General features: G+C 36.2%; 1 protein-coding gene across 13 annotated transcripts in view; it reads left to right on the top strand.

Moving 5' to 3' along the window:
- gcgra (glucagon receptor a) overlaps window positions 1-24,488 on the top strand; it is a 167,845-nt gene that overhangs the window by 80,638 nt on the left and 62,719 nt on the right. For 4 of the 13 annotated variants that reach the window (XM_073944994.1, XM_073944987.1, XM_073944996.1 and 1 more), the window contains one exon: window positions 14,968-15,041. The exons of 8 other annotated variants lie outside the window; for them this stretch is intronic. The gene's annotated coding sequence lies outside the window, so the exon portion shown is untranslated. Of the gene's footprint in view, window positions 1-14,452; window positions 14,725-14,967; window positions 15,042-24,488 lie in introns of those variants that run through there. One more of the 13 variants, XM_073944991.1, reaches the window with a different exon arrangement.

The raw sequence follows: 24,488 nt of genomic DNA, 5'->3' as shown, positions 1-24,488 counted from the left end.
GTATGTGGAAGTCCTCGATTGTTGGCATCATCTCTTCGTATGAGTTGTCCCTAAAGTCTCTTTAAACCATGATAATTATAGCAAATTCTGTTACCCTTTTTTAGAGAGTATTTTTGTAATTTGTCCTGAACTTTAGGTTTTGGATGCATGCAAATGTGTTCTAGAAGATAATCGCATATTAGGAGCACCTAAATGCATTCATGTGAATGCTCTAGAATAATAATTCTAGCTTAAAACACTCCAGATGTTCAGTTTATGCAATGATGTGACAGGCAATACCTTGTGAAGTGTCTGCAGGCAGAGAGAAACCCCAGGAAACCACTTCAAATGACAGTTAATGGAGTCTTGCAGACAAATGGCAGAGCTCTCCAATCTCAAGAATCTACCTTTATATCATATCGTCACATATATAGCTACACGATCTGACTCAAAGGCTTTTGTACTTTCTAGACAGGTTTGGAATATTGTATTGGAGATTTATTTTTCTTTTTTTTATTCTTTGATTTTATTGGTGAGAACAGAAAACAAGCTACAAAGAACTGCTCAGTTCAGTGAAACTCAATGGGTTCCGAAAAAAAAACAATGGTTTTCCTTGACTTTATTTGTGTTGACAAATGTATTTCTCCACAATATCTTGTTTTAGGATGCTCTAATAAAAAAGTAAACTGTATAAATGTAGTTCATGGTCAGTTTTGATTTCATGCTGACTCATTGTGCTAATCATGCTCACTCTGCCATGTTTTTTTTCTGCTTGATATGCACATTATTAATAAGAGGATGTCTCAGTCATTCATTCAATATTGAAATATAATTAGCCTGCTAAATTGAATGAAAGTAAATTTGAGGCATGTATAATTAGCAAAAATCTATGAATGAAGGCCAGATTGAAATTCAAATTTTACTTTTTTATTTCTGCCAGTAAAACATGCAGTCAATTATGAAACATCCAAACACTATCAATCAGCAGGGTAAAGGGCTATAAAAATGTGGAGTATTAACTGAGTTAGTCAGTTAGTTTTTGTATTCAATAATATATTCTGCTTATATGGTCTGCTGGTTACAACATTTAAAGACATACTTTTGATGTTGTATTTCATACTGTGTGTAGGACTAGTTCCTTCAAGTTTTGTAGGATAGTACAGTGATTTATTATCACTTATTCATCAGAATTGTGTATATATGTTTGTACAACAGTTCGACAACACAATCTTGTATATAGAAAAAGAAAATCAAACACAGAGAGTCTTAAACCCTTTTATTAGGAGCCATTTTTTCTGCCATTCGTTCACATCTGCAGCTGATGTCAAAACAACAGAGGCCATTACTAATTCATCAACGTCACTTTAGAGCTAGTGTTTGAATGACTCTCTATAGCGTAATGTGTAAAGTGATGACAGAACAGATGATTTTGCTCAAAATTAAGGATTATAAGGCTGAACGTGACATAAAATGCCATCTATTTACAGAGATATCTCCCTGTAGTCTATTACAGTCTAGAGGAATTACTATGTTGCAGTCTCTATATCGTAGCAGGTGGCAGATGTCTCAGAGTTTACCCAGAGACTTTTAGGAAAGACAAAAAATAAGACACTTTTCCTATTGGCATTTATCCGTTTCTCTCAAGTGCTGTTGACCATATACAGTACATGCCTGTCAACGACAATGAGTAGGCAAAAGTAAAAGAAAAAGACACTCAAACATCCATCGCAAAATAAAATGTTACTAAAATAAAAGAATGATACAGCAATAGATCGACCATCACACATTTCTCCTCAGACCTTGCCAGAACTGAACTGAGCTCCCATACATGTGTGCTTACATCTCAAATGTAAAACAACAACAGAAGAAGTCCTCTTAATGGGGACATGACATTTATATACAATGCATATCAAATATTAAGCAACCGTTACAATATCACAATAATTAGCCCCGAAAAACTCCCAGACTGCTGGTGTGCTTGCAAGAAGGAAAAACGCTAAACAGATACGGGCATTACTTCTTTCTTTCTGCTAACACAACACACATTTCTAATGTGTGAGTCCCAATTCTTACACACAATGCACTACAAATAATACAGTAAAGTTATAAATACAGCACTACAGAGAGATCGCCTTGGAATATCACTTACCAGTTTATTAAGGATTTTATCAGGTGTAGATACCCTGTTTTAATCTTCTAAAGGCTGAAGATGTGGTCACACTGGGCTTTTCCTCCAATAGACGCGAATGCGTCACACCAGAAACGCAGAGTCATGCGGTAAGTTTCGCAGATTGCTGCGGTGCAAAGTTCAAGCTTGGTGAACTCTGACCTGTGAAATTGCATCACTTGACTGCGTTAGACCAATTGAGGATCAAAACATGACCTCTCTGGACAGAAAATTAAAACATGGAGCAATCGCTCGCTTTTTTAATGCCTAATAATCTTGTTTATTCCCGCCCCTTTTTGCAGTGCTGCATGACAGAATTTCGCGTTATCAAACTCTAGTGTGACTGCAGCTTTATTAGGTGGTCCTTTCGCCATCTTGTGGATATAAAACATAAACCGTCTTTGATCTACTCCAAATTGTAAATATTTTAGAATAGGCACTATTCTTATAGATAAACTGCATAGAGCAATCTAAACAACTACATTTTAGACTAAAAAACCCTAAAAACAGCAGCAGTAATATTTGTCAAACTGTAAACCGCCCTCTGCTTGTTGCTGACTGTATAGGACGGAGTAATACACAAAGGTAAGGGGTGAAAAGGCCTTTATGTGTTATTAGTTAATCAGATTCAAGTTCCAGATGGAACTGTTGTGTGTGTGTGTGATAGAGATACCAGTATGCAAGGCTACATTTCTAATTGTCCTTTTTAAATGTATTTTTTAAATAATTTTTTACATGTAGCTGAGTAGCCTATCTGAAGATTTATTTATGCGGTTGCACCTATTATTTAAACCCTAAAATTTCACATTAATTCTTGTTGTTGTTGATTTATTATAAGAGAACATAAAGGGCACAGGTTATTATGGAGAAAAATGAACGGTTTTGCTTTTTCACAACAACCATTAAATAAGCTATTATTATTGTTATTATTATTATTATTGTTGTTGTTGTTGTTGTTGTTGTTGTTATTATTATTATTATTATTACAGTGAAATAATTAATTACAGGGCGAGGCGAGCTTGTGTTGCGGACTGTGCTACAGAGAACTGACACCGCGGCTCCGCCCGCTCTGATCATACAGGTTTGTTTTCAGCAGCTGTGTGGAGGAGCCGCCATCCATACTATCTGTAACAAGCTACAAGTCATTTGTCTAACTAGCTTAATCTTACTTATCAAACAAAACATTTATTCACTAGCTTTTCTATTACTGTAGTAGAATAAAGCCTAAGGTGGATACATAGTGGTTTAACAAAGAAAAATAAATAAATAAAATGAATTGTCCTGTTATGTACGTTCTGGCCAAAACTAACTCAGAATCTTATTATTATTAATCAATCTTTGTATATACTATTCCATATATATATATTTTTTTTTTTTTTTGCATTTTGGCTTAGTTTTTGACTTATTTATGAATTATTTATGGACAAAGAGTTAAATAAAAAATATGCTGGATTTAAAAAATATTGTGTTTCTGGCCTTTACTGAGCTCAAGTAGTAGTTAAATGTACAAAAACTGTAAATGAACTTGACTGTTGATAATAATGTCTTATAATATCTATCTATCTGTCTATCTATCTATCTATCTATCTATCTATCTATCTATCTATCTATCTATCTATCTATCTATCTATCTATCTATCTATCTATCTATCTATCTATCTATCTATCTATCTATCTATCTATCTATCTATCTATCTGTCTACCTACATATATATATATATATATATATATATATATATATATATATATATATATATATATATATATATATATATATTACAAACTCGCACAGCTGTAACGGCTAAAGAACTCATTATATGGACTATTTATACAGCACACACGCACAGACATTGCTGAGTCTTGCTGTTACCTGTATACTAGGGATGTAACGGTATCAGAATTTCACGGTACGGTAATACCTCGGTATGAATGTCACGGTACGGTATTTATTGAATCATTTACAGGAAAAAAAAAACTTTTGAAAATACTCCAAAAAAGTGCCAAAAGTGTCAATGACATACAAATTAGCCATCTATCTGTTAGCTTTGAAACAGGAACTTCAATTTTAATAACAAAAAATTATTAAACCATGTACAAAAAATAAAGTTTCAATTTAGTATTGTTGAAAACTCATCACATTTAACATTTAATCACTCACTTAGATAGAGATGGGTTTAAAGAAAAATTATCATATAATTATAATCTGGTAAAAGCTGGTATCTCTGGGTATTTACAATGTCCCCTGCAACAGAAAAAACCCCTCTCATTTGGGACTGAGGTTTCTGGGACAAGAGAGATATGACTTGGCCCATGTTGACAGCAGTGGGGTAACGTTGTGCATTGTCTTTCCCCCACTTGAGAAGACAAACCATGAGTGAGATAGAGGTCTCTTTGCGGTACAAGTCAATGTCTGCATCAATCTGAACAGTGCTGTGTTTCTGCAGTCCACATGACTGTTACTAGTCGTATTCCCCAACTTGCAGGCACGTGCACACATAGGTCTCAAGCTGTGCAGTGCACATGCCCTTTTTAGTCTTGGATAGAAAATGCCCTTCCAAAACGATCAAAAGTGCCCCCGCAACGCGACACAACCTCCGTCCAGTCCAGCCCTTCAGTAGGCGCACGACAACACCTCTCTTGGTATGCGCGCTCAACCCCCCCCCTCGGCGCTTTACAATACGCGCGCCACAACACAGCTGATCAGAACGCGCGCGACAGCACCGCTATTCAGCACGCGCGCGGCGACAACACCCGCTTTAGGTTCGATCATTTCCATCTTTTTTTCATCTCCGCTACTAGCAGCACACTCCATTTCCGCATTACTGGATCTGTAGCGACAACAGACCGCAAAGGATTATGGCCACGCCGGGGCTGATGGGAAATGAAGTTTCAGTTACCTCCCGTTCGCTTCATTCGCCTGAGCAAATTTTCTCTGAAGATCTATAGTTTTACCGAGTCATGCGACTTCGGTAATATCGAAAAAATTTTATATTGCGGTATGACGGTATTTACAATACCGTTACATCCCTACTGTATACATTTCAAAATGTTTTTTTTTTTTTTTTTTTCAGTGTTTGATTCTTTACCTTGTTGATTGTTTTCTGATGCTTGCCACCTGGACTGACCTCATTGCCTGTTTTTGATTTCTGTTTTGGATTGTCCGCATAATACAGTACTGTTTGCCCCTGTGATCAACCCTTGCCTGCCTGACCATTCCTTGTATAATAAAGACTCTACAGTTAAATCCTCACCTCCGTTGTCACATCTGCATTGTTACAATATAGTAATAACATATCACACAAGCAAATTTTCTTTTTAGCTACTTTATGAGCTTGTATAGTATTCTGTGTGTTAGTTTCCGGTAGCAGCACTACAGTGAAAAAAGAAACCATGCCAACTGAACCAAATCAGCACGAAACATCTATTATTTGAGTTTGCACACAGTGTGTACAGCGTGACATACTGATGACTCATGTCAACTCAGGGGTTTCATGGGGTCTTTAATATTGTTTCTACTGTCCTCAAAAACACACATCCGTGTTGCGCCTTCAGACTTTATTCAGACAATGCATGTTGTCAGGGCTGTCGATGTAGATTAAAGTGTTGATATTTCTATTTTAGGATACTGTATACCAGAATGATGCCTTATAGGTAGGTGCACTGAGGTTAAACCAACAAACCAGTCAAGTTCATTTTTCAGTTCACTCGATTCACTGTTAACAAAAACACCCATTTATTTTTCTCTCACTCTCAAAAATAACGTTACATAAACCGCCACTGGGGTGGCACCTTTTTTTCTTTTTTTTTTGTACCTAAAGGGTCCATAATGGTACAATAAAGGTACATACTACTACCCACAATAGTACACATTTTTAAATATTAGATATTTACCTTTATAAATATTAGAAATATAGAAATGTTAAATAATACATTTATTTCTGGTGAGCATTTAGACTCTGACCTCTGTTATTTTATACTGAGCAAGTAATATATTTTGTCGCATTCTTCTAAAACCACCCCAGTTTTTTTCTGAATTGTACATTTTCATTAAGATATTTCATATATTGATATGTTTATGTAAACATTCTCTATGCTGCCTGATTCTACAATAGAGCTTAACTGACAATTTATTCTTCTTGTGGGAATATTTTAGTTCTTTCGGAATAGGCAGATCCTGAGTTAGCAGGCACTTGGTGCCTGTGTCTAAGTTCAGTCATGCAGTAAATTGTTTGTTGTTCTGCTGCAGTGATTGAAAACCTTATAGGGAGATTTCTTTCAGTCATTATTCTTGTGGACAGTTAAATTAAGTACCTAACCTTTGGAGAAAATAGTGTTTTCTAAACTGTTTAGGGGTGCAGATTTGTTTAAAAATAAGGAATTGCTTATTACCCTTAATAATAAAAACCAATAATAAAACTATGTATGAGACACTAGTTAATAAAGCATCGACAATGATGATATAGATAATGCCAGGGGAGACCTTTTAAAAGGGGAGGGTACATCTGTATGACATCCAAACATTTAAGTTCATATAATTATTAATCTTAATCTTAAGGATGACATAGTCCTTCGCCAATTGCTGATAGAAATCATGATGCTAAGATGGCCTCGCGACCCTCCGCCCCGCCCCCATTGCAGCAGCAATCCGCTTACGAAAAATATACACTTAGGCCTCATTTACACTAAAACGTCTTAAAGTTTTAAAATGGCATTTTAGAACAAAAACAATTCATGTCCACACTGGCATTTCATCTAGTATTTCTGAACAGCCCCTCTTCCACATAATATCGCTAAAAACGCACATCACATGACGTCACACACACACTCTGGCATGCACTGCAGCATATGCGCACATCTGAGCTCCAGGCAGTCAGTGGGTGCTTTAAGCATAAAACCCCAAAGAGCAGTGCATGTAGGACAGTTTACCAAGAATGTACCGCTGGATCTCATCTCACTATAGTTGCTAAAAATGATATTTAACTAAGCTGGTCTCTATCTAGCGACTCTTCGGCCTTTTGAATTTATCGGTTAATGCGTCACAGCATCAGTAGGCTATATAGCACAAGCTTTTGTTTCCCGTCTGCTGCATTTGCGTGCGTATGAATGGAAGTCGATGAGGAAAAAAGTTCCTGGAGGGCCACAGCTTAGCAAAGTTTAGCTTTAACTCTAATTTACCATTCCTGATCAAACTAATAGAGTCCTTCAGGCCTGTTTGAAACCTACATGTAAGTGCGTTAAAGTTTTTGATTGGAGATTTAACTGTATAAAATATCCTTGTTACTTTAATATATGATAGTGTACAAAATGATTAATGGGTGAACACAGCAACAATATTACAGTACTTGCAGCTGTATCTGTAAAAATATAAGATTATTATCAAAGCTGCAAGAAGCAATGCAAAGGACCTCGCATCCAGGCTCACCGGTGGCTCGGTGGCCTTAGGATGACAGAAAAAAGTGGACAATAGTCATTTAAGCTAAAAAAAAAACCTGAGAAAATCACTGATTCATGCCAAACTTCCTTCTGTCAGCAGGTGGTGCTATGCCTGTGATGCAATATTGGCATGTAGATGTCCTAAGGAAAGGAATCTCATCGAACGTGAATTTTCAAGCAAATGGGACATTGTTTGGCTGAGTTTTAAGTACTTCCTCCTCCATGGTGAAACACTGAACTTTATCAGTCTGCCACGGACACAACCCTTGACAAAAACTCTAGATCTTCTCAATTTATCATCACAAAGAACTTTGGATTATACTGAAGAAACTTTAAATTTCTAGGAGGAGTTTGTTACAATGTAAAACTTGTCATTTCTTGTCGCCAGCAAGTGGCGCTCCTACTGTAACTGGATATTGGCATGTAAATGTGTTCAGGCCAGGACTGTTATCAAACGTGTGGATTTTGATGCAGATCAAACAATGTATGCTTAAGTTATAACAGCTTACTGTTTCATAGCAAAGCATAAAAGTTTGTGAGGCCGCCACGGACACGCCCTTCTATGAAAACTCTAGATCTTCGCAATTCGCCAAGGCCTTTGTCGTCCCAAATGGCACACTAATGTTTTTTTACTAAGCGGAAATTCAAACTGTTTCCCTGATGACGTTTGACGGTTGCCAAATCAGTGAAATAAACAACCGAATTATCAAATAATACCTGCTGTGAGTATAACCGCATTCACCATTGGGAAGCGCTATAATCACTCTCGCAGGAGAATTTTGCTTTCACCATCCAAAATAAATAAAGTTGTTCAACATGTGCGTCCGATAGCTCCGCCCCTTCCGCTACATAAGCAAACCTGAGGTCGTTGAGTTTGTGAAGTGTCCATCATTACACACTTAATTTTAGCGGCTGAATGAGTGCATCATCCGGGTAATTAAAGTGCACTGATTATTTTTAGAGTTGTCAGTGTGAACACACTACTTACACTATTTATACTACAAAATGGCGTAGTACAGTGCATAAATATGCGATTTGGGACACAGCTCGTGACTGTTTAATGACGGTGGAATGTTTGATACTGCACATCGTATAAGAGAAAAAACCTCTGCATTTCTCGGTAACTCAGATGCACTCTGTAGGTCAGAAAGCCATGTGTGTGTTGACTATCCTGTCACAAAATGTTGCGAAAATGAAACACAACGGTCGGTAATATTGCTTGCAGTGTTCACACATTTACACTCGGAGAGCAGCATTTACAGCAGATCTTTCCATAATATTGTAGTGATTTTAACAAAAACTATGAAACTTAGAAATCATTTTGACTAAGGTCTGTCTTTAAACACTGAAAGAGTACTGCTGACAATACAAACTATAATTTTGCTATTTGAATGAAAAAAGAAAGGACACTGATCGCACACACTAACCAAATCTGTAGAGACAGGACTATCAACACCAACTGGAGCTGCGTCTTTTTTAAAAGGAGGCAAGCAGCAAATCTGGATTTCACAATTTCCCAATGCGAAAAGCTTTCGAGTTAAAAATGTTCTGTACAAACGTATTTCTGCTGCGTGACGCGTGCACTGATCAACACATGAGTCCAGTTGTGCTCTCATAGCTGAAAAATAAAAACAAAACCTTCGTTACAGCACATTATAAAAGCAACACTGACGACCCGTATCTCCAAACAATTCTTATTCTTTTCCTACTTCTTTTGGCAACACAATGTGTCTTCTCTCTGCCGTTTGAACACTGTTTCAGATAGATACAGTCTTCGAAGTTAGCATGCATATTAATGAAGTTCCACTGCATACACAATAGAGCGCGCTGATTGGTTTGAACCAAGTCTTACTTATGAATGAATGCAGCACACTCAGAGATGTAATAAGGTAATCCCAGGTACAGATGTCCAGTCTACATGCTGGAATACATGCCAAGATCTCATGGCCCTGACACAGCTTTAAAAATTTGTTTCAAACCGGAAGTACAAATTTGCTCGAAATAAGGCAAAAACAACCAATTTTCACTTTTTAGTGAAATATATTTGTCCTAATAGTGTTTTTAGCAGTGTGGGGCAGATATATGACTGTCAACATCTAAAAAAAATGTGTTTTGGTGATTTGTGACCCTTTAAAATACAACGCCTGAAAATGGCAAAAACTGCACTTTTTCGGCAGAGGAAGTATAAAATAACTGACTTCCTGTTGGGTTTGCGATTTTGTTCCAAGATTTTTTTTTTAGGTACTGGCATGTTTGATGTGTGTGCCAATTTTGGTACGTGTGCATGAAATGTAGCTCGGGGGCCACACCGTCAAAAGTGCATAGGTGGCACTGTCGAGCCATTTTGCCACACCCACTTCCGAATCCTTAATCAGACATAAATTTAGCCACTTTTAGGGTGTGTGCTCGTTTTCGTGATTGTTTTAAAACTTTCGATTTAGTGTTGCCTATGGAAAAAATTACTAGAAATAATGAATGGCAGAAAATGGTGAAACTCCTTTCCTACAAACAAGTGTGTACATATACATAAATAAAGAATAATAATAAACTAAGGACATATCAGTTTGCAGCATCAATCAGGATAACAAGCTGTTTTTAATGGTTAAAAATCAATGGAAGTGAATAGGACTGGAAGTGTCCAGCCAAAAACCATTAAATGGTGGCACCTGCACAATCGTGAGGACCATGTTTAATACACTTAAGATTATATTTTAAATTAAAACATACTGTACTGTTCAAAGATGTCAATTAAAAAGATGAAATAAAAGCTACACTTATTTTGATGTGTTCACCACCAGCATACCAAAGCAGATAAAGTGCTTTATACTTCCGATTGGAATTGTGTGTTACAGTACATTACCTTACCAATATATGATGAACTATTTAAAATGTATTTAAACACAAGTATGAAATATCAAATATAAAAATGTTATTATATTAGTTAAGTAATTATACTTTTATATATATATATATATATATATATATATATATATATATATATATATATATATATATATATATATATATATATATATATATTTATATATACACATATACATATATATACATACATGTACATATATATACACATATACCTTTTTTTTTGCAAGGATCTACCTAAAGGAGACCTTGGAGGTTCACCAGTCGGAAATATATGAGCAGTGCAAAACTTGCTAACACAATGCAATTATTTCGGTTGGTTTAGCATGGTGGCAAAGAGTTGTTTTGTTTTTCAAAGCAGTCATTCTGTATTGTTTATTAAACCAGCACACCGTTTCTTAATGTTCTGGAAAATTTGAGGCAACACTTATATTTGTAGCTTAATCTCCCCAGTATGCTCTTAACTTAGTGCGAGAGGTTTTAAAAATATTTTAATTTTGCAACAGAAATCAACATTGTAATCTGCCTACACAATTGCTTTAGCCTGAGCTGTTTTTGAACTAAAGCAGTTGTGTAGGCGGATTACAATGTCGATTCTATTGTTAAAAATGATGCAAATGATGCTCAAGATCCAATAGCGATGAATCATACAAACTTATCTTTATTGTTTTTTTTCTTTTTCTGAGAAAAGAATGCTTTTCACAGCAAGTGGTTTCTGTATGAAGCAATCAAACATGTGCCTGCTTGTGCACTACATAGCCAGATATCCATATAGCATGCAATAGTGGATGAATGAAGGTCATAAATCAAGCGGCTCTGTTAAAAAACTTCCATTGTCATCTTATTGTAAAATTAATTACGTACGTAAATAAATGTAAATAAGTTACAAAAAAGTAAAAAAAAAATGTTAAGGATATTTGAGGATAATGCATATCTCTCAGTTCTCAACAAAAAATTTCTTTGATGTAAATATCTAAAATTATATAAAGTGATAAACCCAAAATGGTGATGCAGTGGCGCAGTAGGTAGTGCTGTCACCACACAGCAAGAAGTTCGCTGGTTCGAGCCTTGGCTCAGTTGGTGTTTCTCTGTGTAGTTTGCATGTTCTCCCTGCGTTTGTGTGGGTTTCCTCTGGGTGCTCCGGTTCCCCCACAGTCCAAAGACATGTGGTACAGGTGAATTGGGTAGGCTAAATTGTCCGTAGTGTATGAGTGTGTGTGTGTGAACGAGTGTGTGTGGATGTTTCCTACAGATGGGTTGCGGCTCGAAGGGCTTTCGCTGCGTAAAAACATGCTTGATAAGTTTGTGGTTTATTTCGCTGTGGTGACCCTGGATTAATAAAGGGACTAAGTCGAAAAGAAAATGAATGAATGAATGAATAAACCCAAAATAGACTAATTCTAAAAACATACACCCATATACTTTTCTGGAGATTGTAAATTATGTAGCCAGAGCTACGTTTGGCTGCATTTCATCTTTAAAACGCGAATTGAGCATTTTGCGCGTTTGATGCGCTTAACACATGTTTCGCGCGAATCGCTTGTGTTCGAAAATCTGAACTTCAGCGGACATTCGCGGCGCGTTAACCAATCAGGAGCTTGCTCTTGTGGGGGCGTGATTTTGATGTATCGCCTGTTGTTGGTGTCCCGGGGGAAATCTTCCAGCCGACGCAAAAGTTCATCAAACTGGCCTTGGCTCAGTCAGAAGCACCGCTAAAAGCCTTCATCATCCAGATACAGTTTCTGGATGAGTTTATGAGCTCACAGAGCTGGATGCACATTTGAAAGGATCTAGTGGACTCAGACAAGACCTTAAACATATTGACGCTGTTTTTTCAGCCTTTACAAAGCACATAAACACTGTTATTTTCTTTACAACATCCATGTTAGCCATTTAGCATTAAAGACAGAAGCCCTGCCCATTACATGAATCCATGTCTGCTCTAAAGTGAATCTGATGCATGAATGAAGCGTATTTGACACGCAATTGAAGCAAGTCAACTTAAATGTTTACGCGGCTGTTTATGCGCGAATATGGCGATTTATCCGCGTGTTCCGCGTCTGTTATAAATACAGCATTAAATTTTAAAAAATGTTAAAATTTAGACCTTCAAAAGTCTTAAATACACTAAATTATTGTGTTGTTGGTCCTAAATATTTTTTCCAATGTCCATGTAAAGCTATACCCTATTGGGCTAACACCTATCCAATCATTAATAATATATTTCAATAAAAGTTTTATGAAAAGTTTATTTATTAACTATATTTACCTATTAATAGAGTTTAATTATCTTCCTTACAATAATATTTGTTTTTAAAGTTTGGCCATTAAATAGCTTCTTTAGCGTCTAGCTAAAGAAAGAATTTTTATTCATTGTGATATTAAAATAGTTTTAAAAATATCTTTAAAGGTCTTAAATTTGACTTGATAAAACCTGTAGAGACCCTGTAATACAGTCAAAGCAAAAAAACCAAAAAAAACAAACAAGAATAAATGCACTGCATTTTCTCACAACGCAAACAATTTACAAAATGCGCTGCATTTCAAATATCAAGGAACGCAATGGAAACATTTCAAGAGGACAACAAGGGATACAAGGGAAACAAAAAACTCACCTTTAAAAGATAATCTACAACTTCACTGAGTAATAATCACAGCATAGCGACGTCCGTCACGTTTTTGGATCCACTTGAAACATTTCTGTTGTGTTCCAGTGTTTTTGTAAGTGTTGTGAGAAAATGCAGCGCGTTTTTGTAAACCCTTTTAAACAAAACAGCTTTCTGTAACTCTGTACAGCAAATTATCATGACAACGGTGAATGATAGCAAAATGTGTTTTATTGCCATTGTGTTAAACAAGTATTGCTGAAGAGACTGAACTTTACCTGGAAATTTTGCAGAGTAATGTTAAATATGAATGAATTTTATATAGAATTGACAAGATCAGTAGTCAAGCTACAATACTATGCAGCTACCAGAATAAAAATTAAACATTTCTATCATATTTACATATATTCATTTATCATACAGTATTTACACAACATTGTGAATAAAGTGTGAAAAAACTGACTGTTTTATTTTTAATTTATATTTTTATGCGGGTTGCGTGATGTCATATGCTGCTGCTTAAGACATAAGACAGTAAGCTCACTTAACTGGCTTTGAAACAGAGCCCTTGAGTCTCATCTGAGGCATTTCAGACGTGGTGTTGATAGAGATGGCGTGGTGGACTTGTAGATGGAGGCAGCAGTAGTCAGACACAGGCACAGAAGCAGTGACATTAATCTGAACCTCGATGAAGTGACAGCATGCAGGGTGTGATGTGACAGGGGTGTGCAGCTCTGGCAATCTCAGACATTTCCTACCGTGATCCTCACTGGCATACAACTGCGCCAACATGCTGGTTCATGACATCGGTATCTCTGAAGCCTCTGCGAGTTCCTAATCAGATCATGGGTCCCCGACTGTTACATCTCAGTGAGAACAATTTTTTTTTTCTCGAACCCCAGTTTAATAGGGTAAAAGGTCATGGCCGGACAGCATTTTGGGGTCACGCTAGCTGACTGTCTGCATATAAAAAACTTAGTAAACAATGATGTTTATTATACATCTACAACACAAAGCCTCTGTTTAACTGAAATATATTACAATGCATAAAATGAAAATGAATAGATGAATGGATAAGTACTATCTGTATCTGGGTTGGGTGGCAGGGTGGCTCAGTGGTTAGCACTGTCACTTTACAGCAAGATCTCTTGTTCGAGTCTCAGCTGGACCAGTTGGCATTTCAGTGTGGAGTTTGTTCTCCCCGTGTTCGCGCGGGTTTCCTCAGGGTGCTCCAGTTTCTCCCACAGTCCAAAAGCATGCGCTAGGTGAATTGGATGAACTTAATTGGCCGTAGTTTATGATTGTGTGTGTGTGTGTGTGTGTGTGTGTGTGTGTGTGTGTGTGTGTGTGTGTGTGTGTGTGTGTGTGTGTAAATGAGTGTGTATGGGTGTTTCCCAGTACTGGGTTGTGACTGGAAGGGCATCCACCACGTAAAACATATACTGGAATAGTTGGCAGTTCATTCCGCCTTAGCAACCTCTGATAAATAAGGGACTAATCTGAAGAAAAATTAATAAATAAATAACTGTATATGGGTTTCATGTTGATGGTTGAAATCATGGGAGTTTTCCGGGAGAAATAACATAACGGGAGGGTGGTGGAAGATGGGTCTGAAGTACAGCAGACTCCCGGGAAAAATGGTTTGGCGAGTGTTGGCAGGTATGATTATCACTCAGGTAATATTATGTGCATTTATTTATATAAACAGTTTGTTTGCTTGTTCATTCGTTCATATTTTAATAACCTCTAAAATATATTTCCTTTTGAACTGACTTCTTGCTTTTCTATTACAGTATGTACAACTTAAAATAGATATATTTCTGATAGGTATAATCCCATAATAATTAGTCTAAACTTTATGTTTTGTGTTGTTGAATAAATTTTGTGTGTTCATTCACAAAGGTATCCTTTTGGTGGCTGTGGTCTATGACAGAAAGTTTCAGTCGACATCATTCTTGCTCAAGGAAATGTCTACGGTAAAGCTGTACGGGTCGTTCACATATCGTATGAGAAGCTCTTCTCACAAAACAGATGCTTTATAGACAGAAATACTTGTGTATACATGGTCATTACTAACATTTTATTACTATGAACAGGATTTAATTAAAACTGCAGATCAATGATAGGGCAAAATAACCTAGTTTAACATCTGCAATTATAAAAAATAAATAAATACATGCAAGATATATGAACACATACAGCCCCTTACAGTGTCTAAAATGTTACCAATTGCAATTCCTTATTTAGGTTTAAAAACAACATGCAACACAGCCCATAGTCAGTGCAAATCTCTCATCTGTATCTTTAATCTTCAGCAGCACATGTAACCTCTGTTAAAAAGCAATTCTGTCATTCAGAGTATATAATAGTCCAAAAGGCGACAATACTACTTAAACATAGCCCTTTGTTCATGATTCAGGTTGATGAAACAATCATTTGCTTCTTTGTTTTGTCGGGTTTCTCTTTTGTTTTTTCGCACAGAACTCTTGCATTTGTCTGTTTCTGAAAGGATCGGGTGTCAAAAGCACTTCAATAATCATGCGCACGTTATTATCATCAGCTCAAGTTTTTTCAAATATAGACGTATGGCGAGTGCAAGTGAGAAAGTGAAACCGCTCACACTTCAGATGGTTTTGTAAAAGACTACGGGGCACAGGGTAGTTCTGCTCTTGGCTTTGTGGCTGTTCAAGATAATGACAAGTTTTGTTTGAGCTCAGGTCGACCATGGCTTGTTATTATTTGTATATATTATTACAGTGTAATGTCTCTGCTGTGTTTTTTTTTTTTTTAATGGTCCTTCCTTTGTTTTTATTCTGCTGCTTGTCTACGGGCTAGTGATGTATCTCTGTAAACCAATAGCATTCAGCTGCATGTCTTGCTCTGCCCTTTTGTTGTGCTAGGTACCCTTCAAGAGTCCCCAAAAAAGTGGTACGGTATAGTTTGGTTTTAGGTGCCTTTTGACAGTAGAAAGGTTAAAACTTTAGTAAAAATCTTTAACATTGAGCGGTTGAGGTTTTAAATCTGGTTAATGGAGAACAAATTCTTCCAGAAATATTGTAGATTTTTGATATTGGTATTTGGCATTAAAAATTGTATGATGTATCAGAAATGTAAGTTATTTTCAGTGTCATGAAAACACGGATGGCCCATTTACAAAGGACACATTTTTCCATTTAACAGCACTACTTGTCCATTGTTTGTCTGTGTAAACAAATGCTTGGCAGATGTACATGACTGTTAAGCTCATGTCTTTTGCAGCATCTCGCTCATGAGTGCCACTAATTAATGTCAGTTCCAAATAAGAAGAAATCAGAAGTGGCTTCTGTTTACAGTTGACATTATAATTGTTTTGTGTGATATTAACATGGTGGAGGAGGCACTTTTTCCCTATCAAATACTTTGTCTCATGTCTTTAGATGCAACGGCACATTTTGCAGCACACTGGCATGAGTGTAACACACAGCTCTCTCTCGTATGTCCACTTGCTCTCTCTGTGCTCTACAGAGAGCCACGGCAGCATATCTGCATTATATTTAGTTTAAGAGGTTTGTTTTCTCTTTCATGACTGTCAGTGTTTCTTTTTCCACAAAAAAAGGACAGAACAAAAGCAAGCTTTTAAATACAATTAGTCAGTGGGGCACTTGTGAGTTGTGAGTGTATGTTCAGTGTGCAGCTGCTTTGATTTGTTTTCAGTCTCTTCTGTAATTACATTGTCTAATGATTTTAAACAGTATTGGACAATAAAAATTCTGAGAGAAACACCACATATGTGACAATGCTTAATAATTACTGTAGTACATTTACTGGGATCACTTTAAATGAAAGGTCACACTTCACTGCATTGTTTTTTGCATCTCCGTTTCTGAGACATTATATCTCATTTGCGGGCATCAGGAAGTCTCTGTGAATATGCAATAGACTGCTGGAGCTTTCGGAACTTCTGAGATGTCTGATAACTTAAGATTTTTTTTTAGTATGCATTATTGACAACTTTTTGACATTTTGAAGATATACATCTACAGTTTAACAAATTTACTTTTATGGACTAGATTTTCACATTTTAATTGTTTGAAATAAAATGTTGTTTTAGGAGTCGGGTTGGGTATCTTTTGGGGTATTTTGATACCAGTGCTAAATTGATACTTTTAAAATGGTACCTGTGCCAAAAGGTGCCTGAATCGATACTTTTGAGCCACAAAATTATTTGACTAAAATATATATATTTAATCATTTTAATTGAACAATATAATTAAAGTATACTGTGTATACATCAATCTATATTTTAAATATTTGAATTGCGATATATTTCTTTTTATCATTTGATTTGTAGCAAGAATGCAGAATTACCATTATGCAATTGACATTACATTAGCTTATACTAACCTGTGGAAAGGCTGTCATCAAAATCAATAAACTTCTTTTTTTTTTTTTTTTTATTTGCGCGCTTGTGACTATGTTTACATGGACATCAGTAATCTAATGATTTGCTTTAATCTTGAAGACAATAATTTAATTATTGTTAAATTTTGTTTACATAAGTTACTTTTTGAATGTTTATTTTATAAGTCCATTTTACATGTTATAGCACATATCTCCATTAATGCTATTACATCACCAAGCTATCCACATTTTCTCTAGTGTTCATTTAATTTTGGTTTCGTTCACTTTTATTTTTTCGACTTTAACTGCAGTTTGGGGGCCTCATGTACAAAGACTTGCGTTGAATTGATACTAAAACATTACGTACGAACAAAATTGTAAATGTGCGAACGCAGCCAAAAAAATCAGATGTATGAAACACTGCGTATGCGGAATCCTACATATATTCTGTTTGTACATACGAATTAACGTGAAACTGAGCACACGTGCATGAGCACAAAACCCTTCCCTGACTCCTTTCTGTATAAATATGGCAATGACTCTACTCTGGCAAAACCAAATGAAAAAGCAATGGCAAAAGCAAGCAAGAAGAGAAATCTAGTGAAAAATTTATTGGATGTGCTCCTATCGGAGGTAGGCCGTAGAGGAAAATTGTTATTTGCAAGTTTGTACTCCGGATTTAATAACAACCGAAACAAATAGAGTGCGAGAGTTTAGCTGACGTGGGTAAGATGGGTCTGAACATTTTGTGAGTGTATTAAAAATAGAAATGGTCTGATGTAAATGTGCAGGTTAAGAGGAAAACAGTGGCTCACCGTCAATGTGTGGACCGAACAGGCAGGGGAATAGGGGATGCTGAACTGACACCCTTTGAGGAGAGAGTTGACTTAATTGTGGGCAACACTTTACTGTCTGGAGTAGTATCTGTGTCTGTGGAAGACACAGATGTGTTAGCGAAACACTTTGTTAGTGTGGTACAGCAGCACTCCTCTGCTTTTATCAAGGCAGCGCCACCGGCACTTCAGCTGCCCAGAATAGGCATCATTGTATCTGCGCTCTTGGTTAGTTTTGTGGGTTGTTGAGGGGGGTTCACAGCCACATAATTAATGTATAACCGCGGTCTCCTGATATGCAGTTTCATAATTACACTCAATAAAATAAAAAATAAAAAATTTGAGCTGGAATAATCAACAACAACAATATTTATTAATAAAGCACATTTAAAAACAACCAAGGTTGACCAAAGTGCTGTACATAGGAGTGCTAAAGACAGGGAAACAGAATTAAAAAAAGAAACATTTAACAAATAAAAGCAATAAAACTGTGATCAAAGAGTATTAAAAGCAAGAGAAAATTGATAGGTCTTTAAAACAGACTTAAACCCAAAAATGGAGAGGAAAGTCTAATAATATCTTTAAATACATCACACACCAAGAAGCCACCCATCGAGCACCCTGCCACCTTGGAGCCTTGAATGTCCTCTAATAAGGCCAACACTGCCCTTGCCATAAACTAAGGGTTGTATACATATGCAAATGCTTTTATATGTTCTAAATTAAATAATTAGTAAATAAATAAATAAATAAATAAATATTGTGTCAATTAACCTATTTTATCAATTATTAATTAAAAGCAATGTTTTTCACATGTGTTGGTGCTATACTTTGTGGTGTGCAATTTAACATAATTGCCTCTAGGAGTCACCAATGGAAATAAAACAAGCAGTTGGTCCAGACCAACTCACATTCTCACGTTATTTTCATCATGTGAAATCTGGCATATGCAAAGTTTTTGTGCATACGCAGCTTTGATACTTTGATACGACCTAGCAGTTTTACTTTCATTTAGGAAAATTTAATTAATGCCCCCCATGACAAACTGAGGTATTTAATGTGAGAATTAAGTAAGGACTGGTGGAAGAGTGTTGTTTTAATGGAATTTGATACTGCAAACCAAATGAAAAGAAAAAAAACCCTCTGCATTTCGCGATGCGGGTGTCTGTTGTCCTTAAGTTAACCAAAAATCGCTGTTCAATGGCTGGACTCTTAATCAGAGAATTGTCTTAATCATATTAAAATCAGAGTATTGATGTCAATTTAAAGTAAACGTAATCAGTAAATATGCCAGTTGATTGTGCAAGCTCTCAAAGACAGTGCATCCCTCCGGCTTTGAGTTGATTGCCTGCAGGGCTTAATTTGTGCCGGAACACGCCGGATCCGGCACCTCTGAAATCTGATCCGTCACCTGATTTTACCGATCCCCCTCCTCAAACGCCCTCCTTCCCTGTCCGCTGTTCACTATTACTTTCTTTCGCGACTCCCCAACCCACTTTACTTTCGTCCGCGACAACCCCCTACTCTTCACTTTTGTCCTTCATCCGCAACACCCCTTCACCATCCAGTAACCGCCCCCCCACAGGAGGAAAACACAAATTACTTCCAAACACTTATATAATCTGTGTTAGTAAATACAAGCCTATTAATGAAATCCAGGCATAACACTGTATGACAACGTTTCCGATGACGTTTTATAGCCTACAGCCAATCAATGTGTCAGATTCTGGAGTGCTTCACAGGTCTAAAGAAAATTATAAATGATAATTTATCTTAACTAAAAAAAGTATATAATTTTACTCACCTGGAAAAAAGGCAACTTGAATGGTCTGTGAGCACAATATAATTTAATATTATCTGATAATTGTAGGTAATAATCTCAAAAGGCGATATTGTGTAAAACCACATAAAACAAAACAAAAACACGATATATATGCCAAGTTCAGCTGCTAATCATCCGGAATGATATGACGGCGACAAGCAAGAACTAACTGTCACTTAAATGGCTACGCCCATAATAAGGCAGACTTAATATAACTGAATAAAAATGAAACGCTTGAGTTATATATATATATATCATGATCCCCTCACAGTCATGAAAGGTAATTTTATACACCAAAACCGTCTATTGTACCTGGCTGTAAAAATGTTTGTATCAGCTATAAAATTGTCCAATTTACCAATGCAGTCAGTGAGCATCTGGAGTTTACAGAGCCTGCCCCCAAAGGCTAGTCAATGAATTGCAGTTTCAGTTACTTGCGTATTGGCTTCACGAGAGAGCGTGGTAGGTTGCAGCTTGGACACAATGTGTACTTATGTGGGCTTGATGCTTCTTACGTCCTTGCTGCAGCACCAGTGGTACCGAAATTGGGTTCTGACATTCCATTATGGAGGATAGTAGCATCTGTGTGCAAGTCCAATATGAACTAAGGATAGCGTATGTTGTGCTGCATCTTCTTTTATTTAAAGGTAACTGTATAGTTACTAATGCAGTGAAGATCTGTTTGCTAATTGTACACATATAAACACATTAATGCATTGAATGACTTTATGTTTTTGTGAGCTAAACTAGGTTTTTGTAAAATGAGTATAGTATCAGTTGATGGAATATGGTTATTTTTTGTAAATTTAAACAGTCTTATAAAACTTCCGTATTTTTACAGAAAATTCACTGCCGGTATTTTTCCGTAAATTTAACAGATTTTTTTAACAGTGTAAATAAATTAAAGCTAAATTATAAATGTTGCTTTGATTGAACTAAACAACATTACATTACCTTTATTTAACTAACTTAAGTTTACTCAAATGAATATTCTTTCTTTAAGGTAACAACTCGGTTACGTGGAACCTGTTGACATAAAAAAGTAAATAAAGCCAACATATCATTTTTTGAGTGTATGCTGATTCAGTCCAGTGCATACCAATTACATACACACTGTTGGTACTCAACATAATTAGGAGTAATTTAAATAGAATTCAATATCCAAAATAATAGAAAAAGTGCTCATTGGCTGTCACTATGCAGTGGGCTACACAATTAATCGAAAAAAGATTGTGATTTCAATTCAACCCCCTAGACAATCTTAATCAAGCATTTCTACGATTCTGCCAATCATATTTTCAGGTTCAGGAGAGAAGCATAAAGGCTGTCGCACAACTCTTCACATTGTTTTATATAGGTTTCTCAGCAACGTGGACATCTCCAAATGCTGTTGAAAGAGTCACATACTGTATTTATAAGATAATTCACCCAAAAATGTCATTTCTGTCCTCATGTAATGAACCTGTGTAGGCTGTAAATAACAAGTAATAACGTTGTAAATAACGTGTAGTTTGTGGCGCAGAGCGATTGTATGACCATGAGCCATGCGGGAGTGCATTGAACATCATTTACAAAATCGTATCACGTTACGAATAGTTGGATTTTGGTTACTTTACTGTGCATTATTGACCAGAAACAATTTAAAACAAGTCCATATGCAAGTCTATACAAAATTTAGCACCTACACAAAATATTATTATTGTCGTTTTACCATATGTTTGAGAAATAACAGTAATAATAGCCTACTGATTTTAATCTTTATTTTACAGCTATAGAATCATGAGAAAATTGTTATCTTTATTTTAAGCAAATGAAATCGTGATTCTCATTTTAGCCAGAATCATGCGGCCCTATTCTGCAGTGACTACATTTGAGGGTGAAATCAGCACATGGAACACTGCTGGGCAGTATGGTACAATACAGCATGGCCCTTTTTTGCATTTTTGGTCGTTAAGTTTTTTAGGTGATTTTCACTCTTTCATAGTGTTAAATTATCTTTCTACACAATTATTACACTAACATTAACACATTTCAATTGATGTCAACCAACAAAATATAATAAAAAAATAAATATTTAGTATTAAATGCATGTAAACCTCTGAGCTTGCTGGTAGAAAATTATGCTGAGGTGGAAATAAAGCCTGCGGGTTGCAAATATAAGCTCACTTACCATTAATTGTGTTTTTTTTTTTATCTCATAACCTACATCTTTTAAGCTAAGGGTCATTATTTGCACTTCCCACAAACAGATTTTAACAGACCCATTGGGTCTTTGTCCCACCAACCCCCACCCCCAGTACTTGTTTAGCAATTCTTATCAGAAATTGCTTTAAACGTTTGATCTGAAAGTAGGCTCAAGTTGCAGCTTTAGGTAGACTTGAAAATTTTTACCGAGTCTTGTTAAGCAAGATTAGCCTAATAGGACTCAAGTGTTGTTGGTGGGCAAAAGCGTGAGCTCGAGGCCTGGTCCCAGGTGTCGAAACTGTCACACGATGTTAGCGATGACTGAGGAATGAATGTTTAAAATGCCTTTGGTGCACATAGACTTTTCTGGCCCGCCGGCTGGATTTTCAATTGCTTAAACAGCATGGTTTTTTGCTTCATGTGTTGGTCAGACAGGCAGTAGAGCGTGCATGACCAGAAAACTGTGACTTTTGTCTGACTTTAACGCTACAAGTCAAGAGCAAATGTCTGTCTGTTGGACAGTTCTGACTTCTGTTTAATACCTAAATTTAATATCATATATATTTTATTATTTAGTTCACTATAGGATGATTTTTTATAAATGTATTTGGATCAAATGTCAAACAGTTTTACAGTCAGATATACCAGTTTGTTTTATTTATACTGTAAAATTTTATTTAGAATTACATACATTTAATTTTCCAAACACAAATTTTAAATATACATTTGTAAATATAATAACAATATGGCCTTTAACAACTTAATTTCATAAGTCTAGTCTTAAAGCTGATGACTTAAACTTTGCTTTTCATAATGATGTTGATAAGTCATTCAGAAAGTTAAAAAAAAAAAACCTGAATTTGTTTAGACCAACACAATAAAATCCACCTGAAATAAATTATATAGTCATTTAGCCTTTTTCTGTTCCTAAACTGCTCATTAATATATTACCTTGACGTCCATGGTCAGTTAGTTAGGTTAATGAATACTGTTCATGCAGTAATTCTATCTGTCTGTTTGAGTTTACTGGGTGACCTCCTCTTGCTGAATGAGTTTGACTGGGCCTCACCCTGACTAACTAATCATTCTGATGGATTCTGCAGGCGACAGGACCTTCAGATTTAGACTACAGCCTCATGTAAAGCTGCTCTGTGATCTACTGAGGCTTGAAAATGGAGGAGAGCAGGTTGAGTGTTGCCAGGACAATAGAGCAATTCATGAATTACAGTGAACATACTCAAAATTCATTGAAAATATGTAAATACAGAACATGATGCACAGAGTTTTAGTTAGGTAAAATTGCCTCTGCTAAATAAGTTGTTGTACCCTCGGGAGTTGTATTATTGATTTGAGACAGGCTTTGTTTTTTCCCGAATGTAAAGTCATCTCTGGAAGATTGAAATCAAAACCATGACTCAGCAGACTGTTAGTTTTGTTTTTACTTTGGGTTTTTAGCAAGTTTTTTTTATTTTAAAACATGACTTTCAAACCAGGTTACTATATTGCTCTATACAATGCATCGGGAAAGTATTCATAGTGCTTTGCTTTTTCCCACATGTTTTTTTATGTAACAGCCTTATTCCAAAATAGATTAAACTCATTTATTTTCTCAAAGTTCTACACACAATACCCTATAATGACAATTTGAAAAAAAAGATTCTATTGAAATTGTTGCTAATTTATTATAGTAAATACAAAAACCTGAAAATTCACATGTACAAGAGTATTCACAGCCTTTGCTTAATACTTTCTTAATGCACCTTTGACAGCAATTACAGCCTCAAGTCTTTTTGAATATGATGCCACAAGGTTGGCACACCTGTCTTTGGGATTTTTTTGCCCATTCCTCTTTGCAGTACTTCTCAAGCTCTATCAGGTTGGATGGGAAGCGACAGTGTACAGCCATTTTCAGATATCTGCAGAGATATTCAATAGGATTTAGGTCTGGGCTCTCGCTGGGCCACTCAAGGACATTCACAGAGTTGTTGTGAAGCCACTCCATTAATATTTTGGCATGTGCTTTGGGTGATTGTCTTGCTGAAAGATGAACTGTTGCCTCAGTCTGAGGTCAATAGCACTCTGAAGCAGGTTTACATTTAGGATGTCTCTGTACATTGCTGCATTCATATTTCCCTTCATCTTGTTCTGACTAGTCCTTCAGTTCCTGCTGCTGAAAAATAAAAATATCCCCACAGCATGATGCT

This window comes from Danio rerio, chromosome 3 (assembly GCF_049306965.1).
Source record: "Danio rerio strain Tuebingen ecotype United States chromosome 3, GRCz12tu, whole genome shotgun sequence".
Taxonomy (NCBI): domain Eukaryota; kingdom Metazoa; phylum Chordata; class Actinopteri; order Cypriniformes; family Danionidae; genus Danio; species Danio rerio.
Note: the sequence above shows the minus strand (reverse complement) of the source record. Positions and strands in the feature narration are given on the sequence as shown.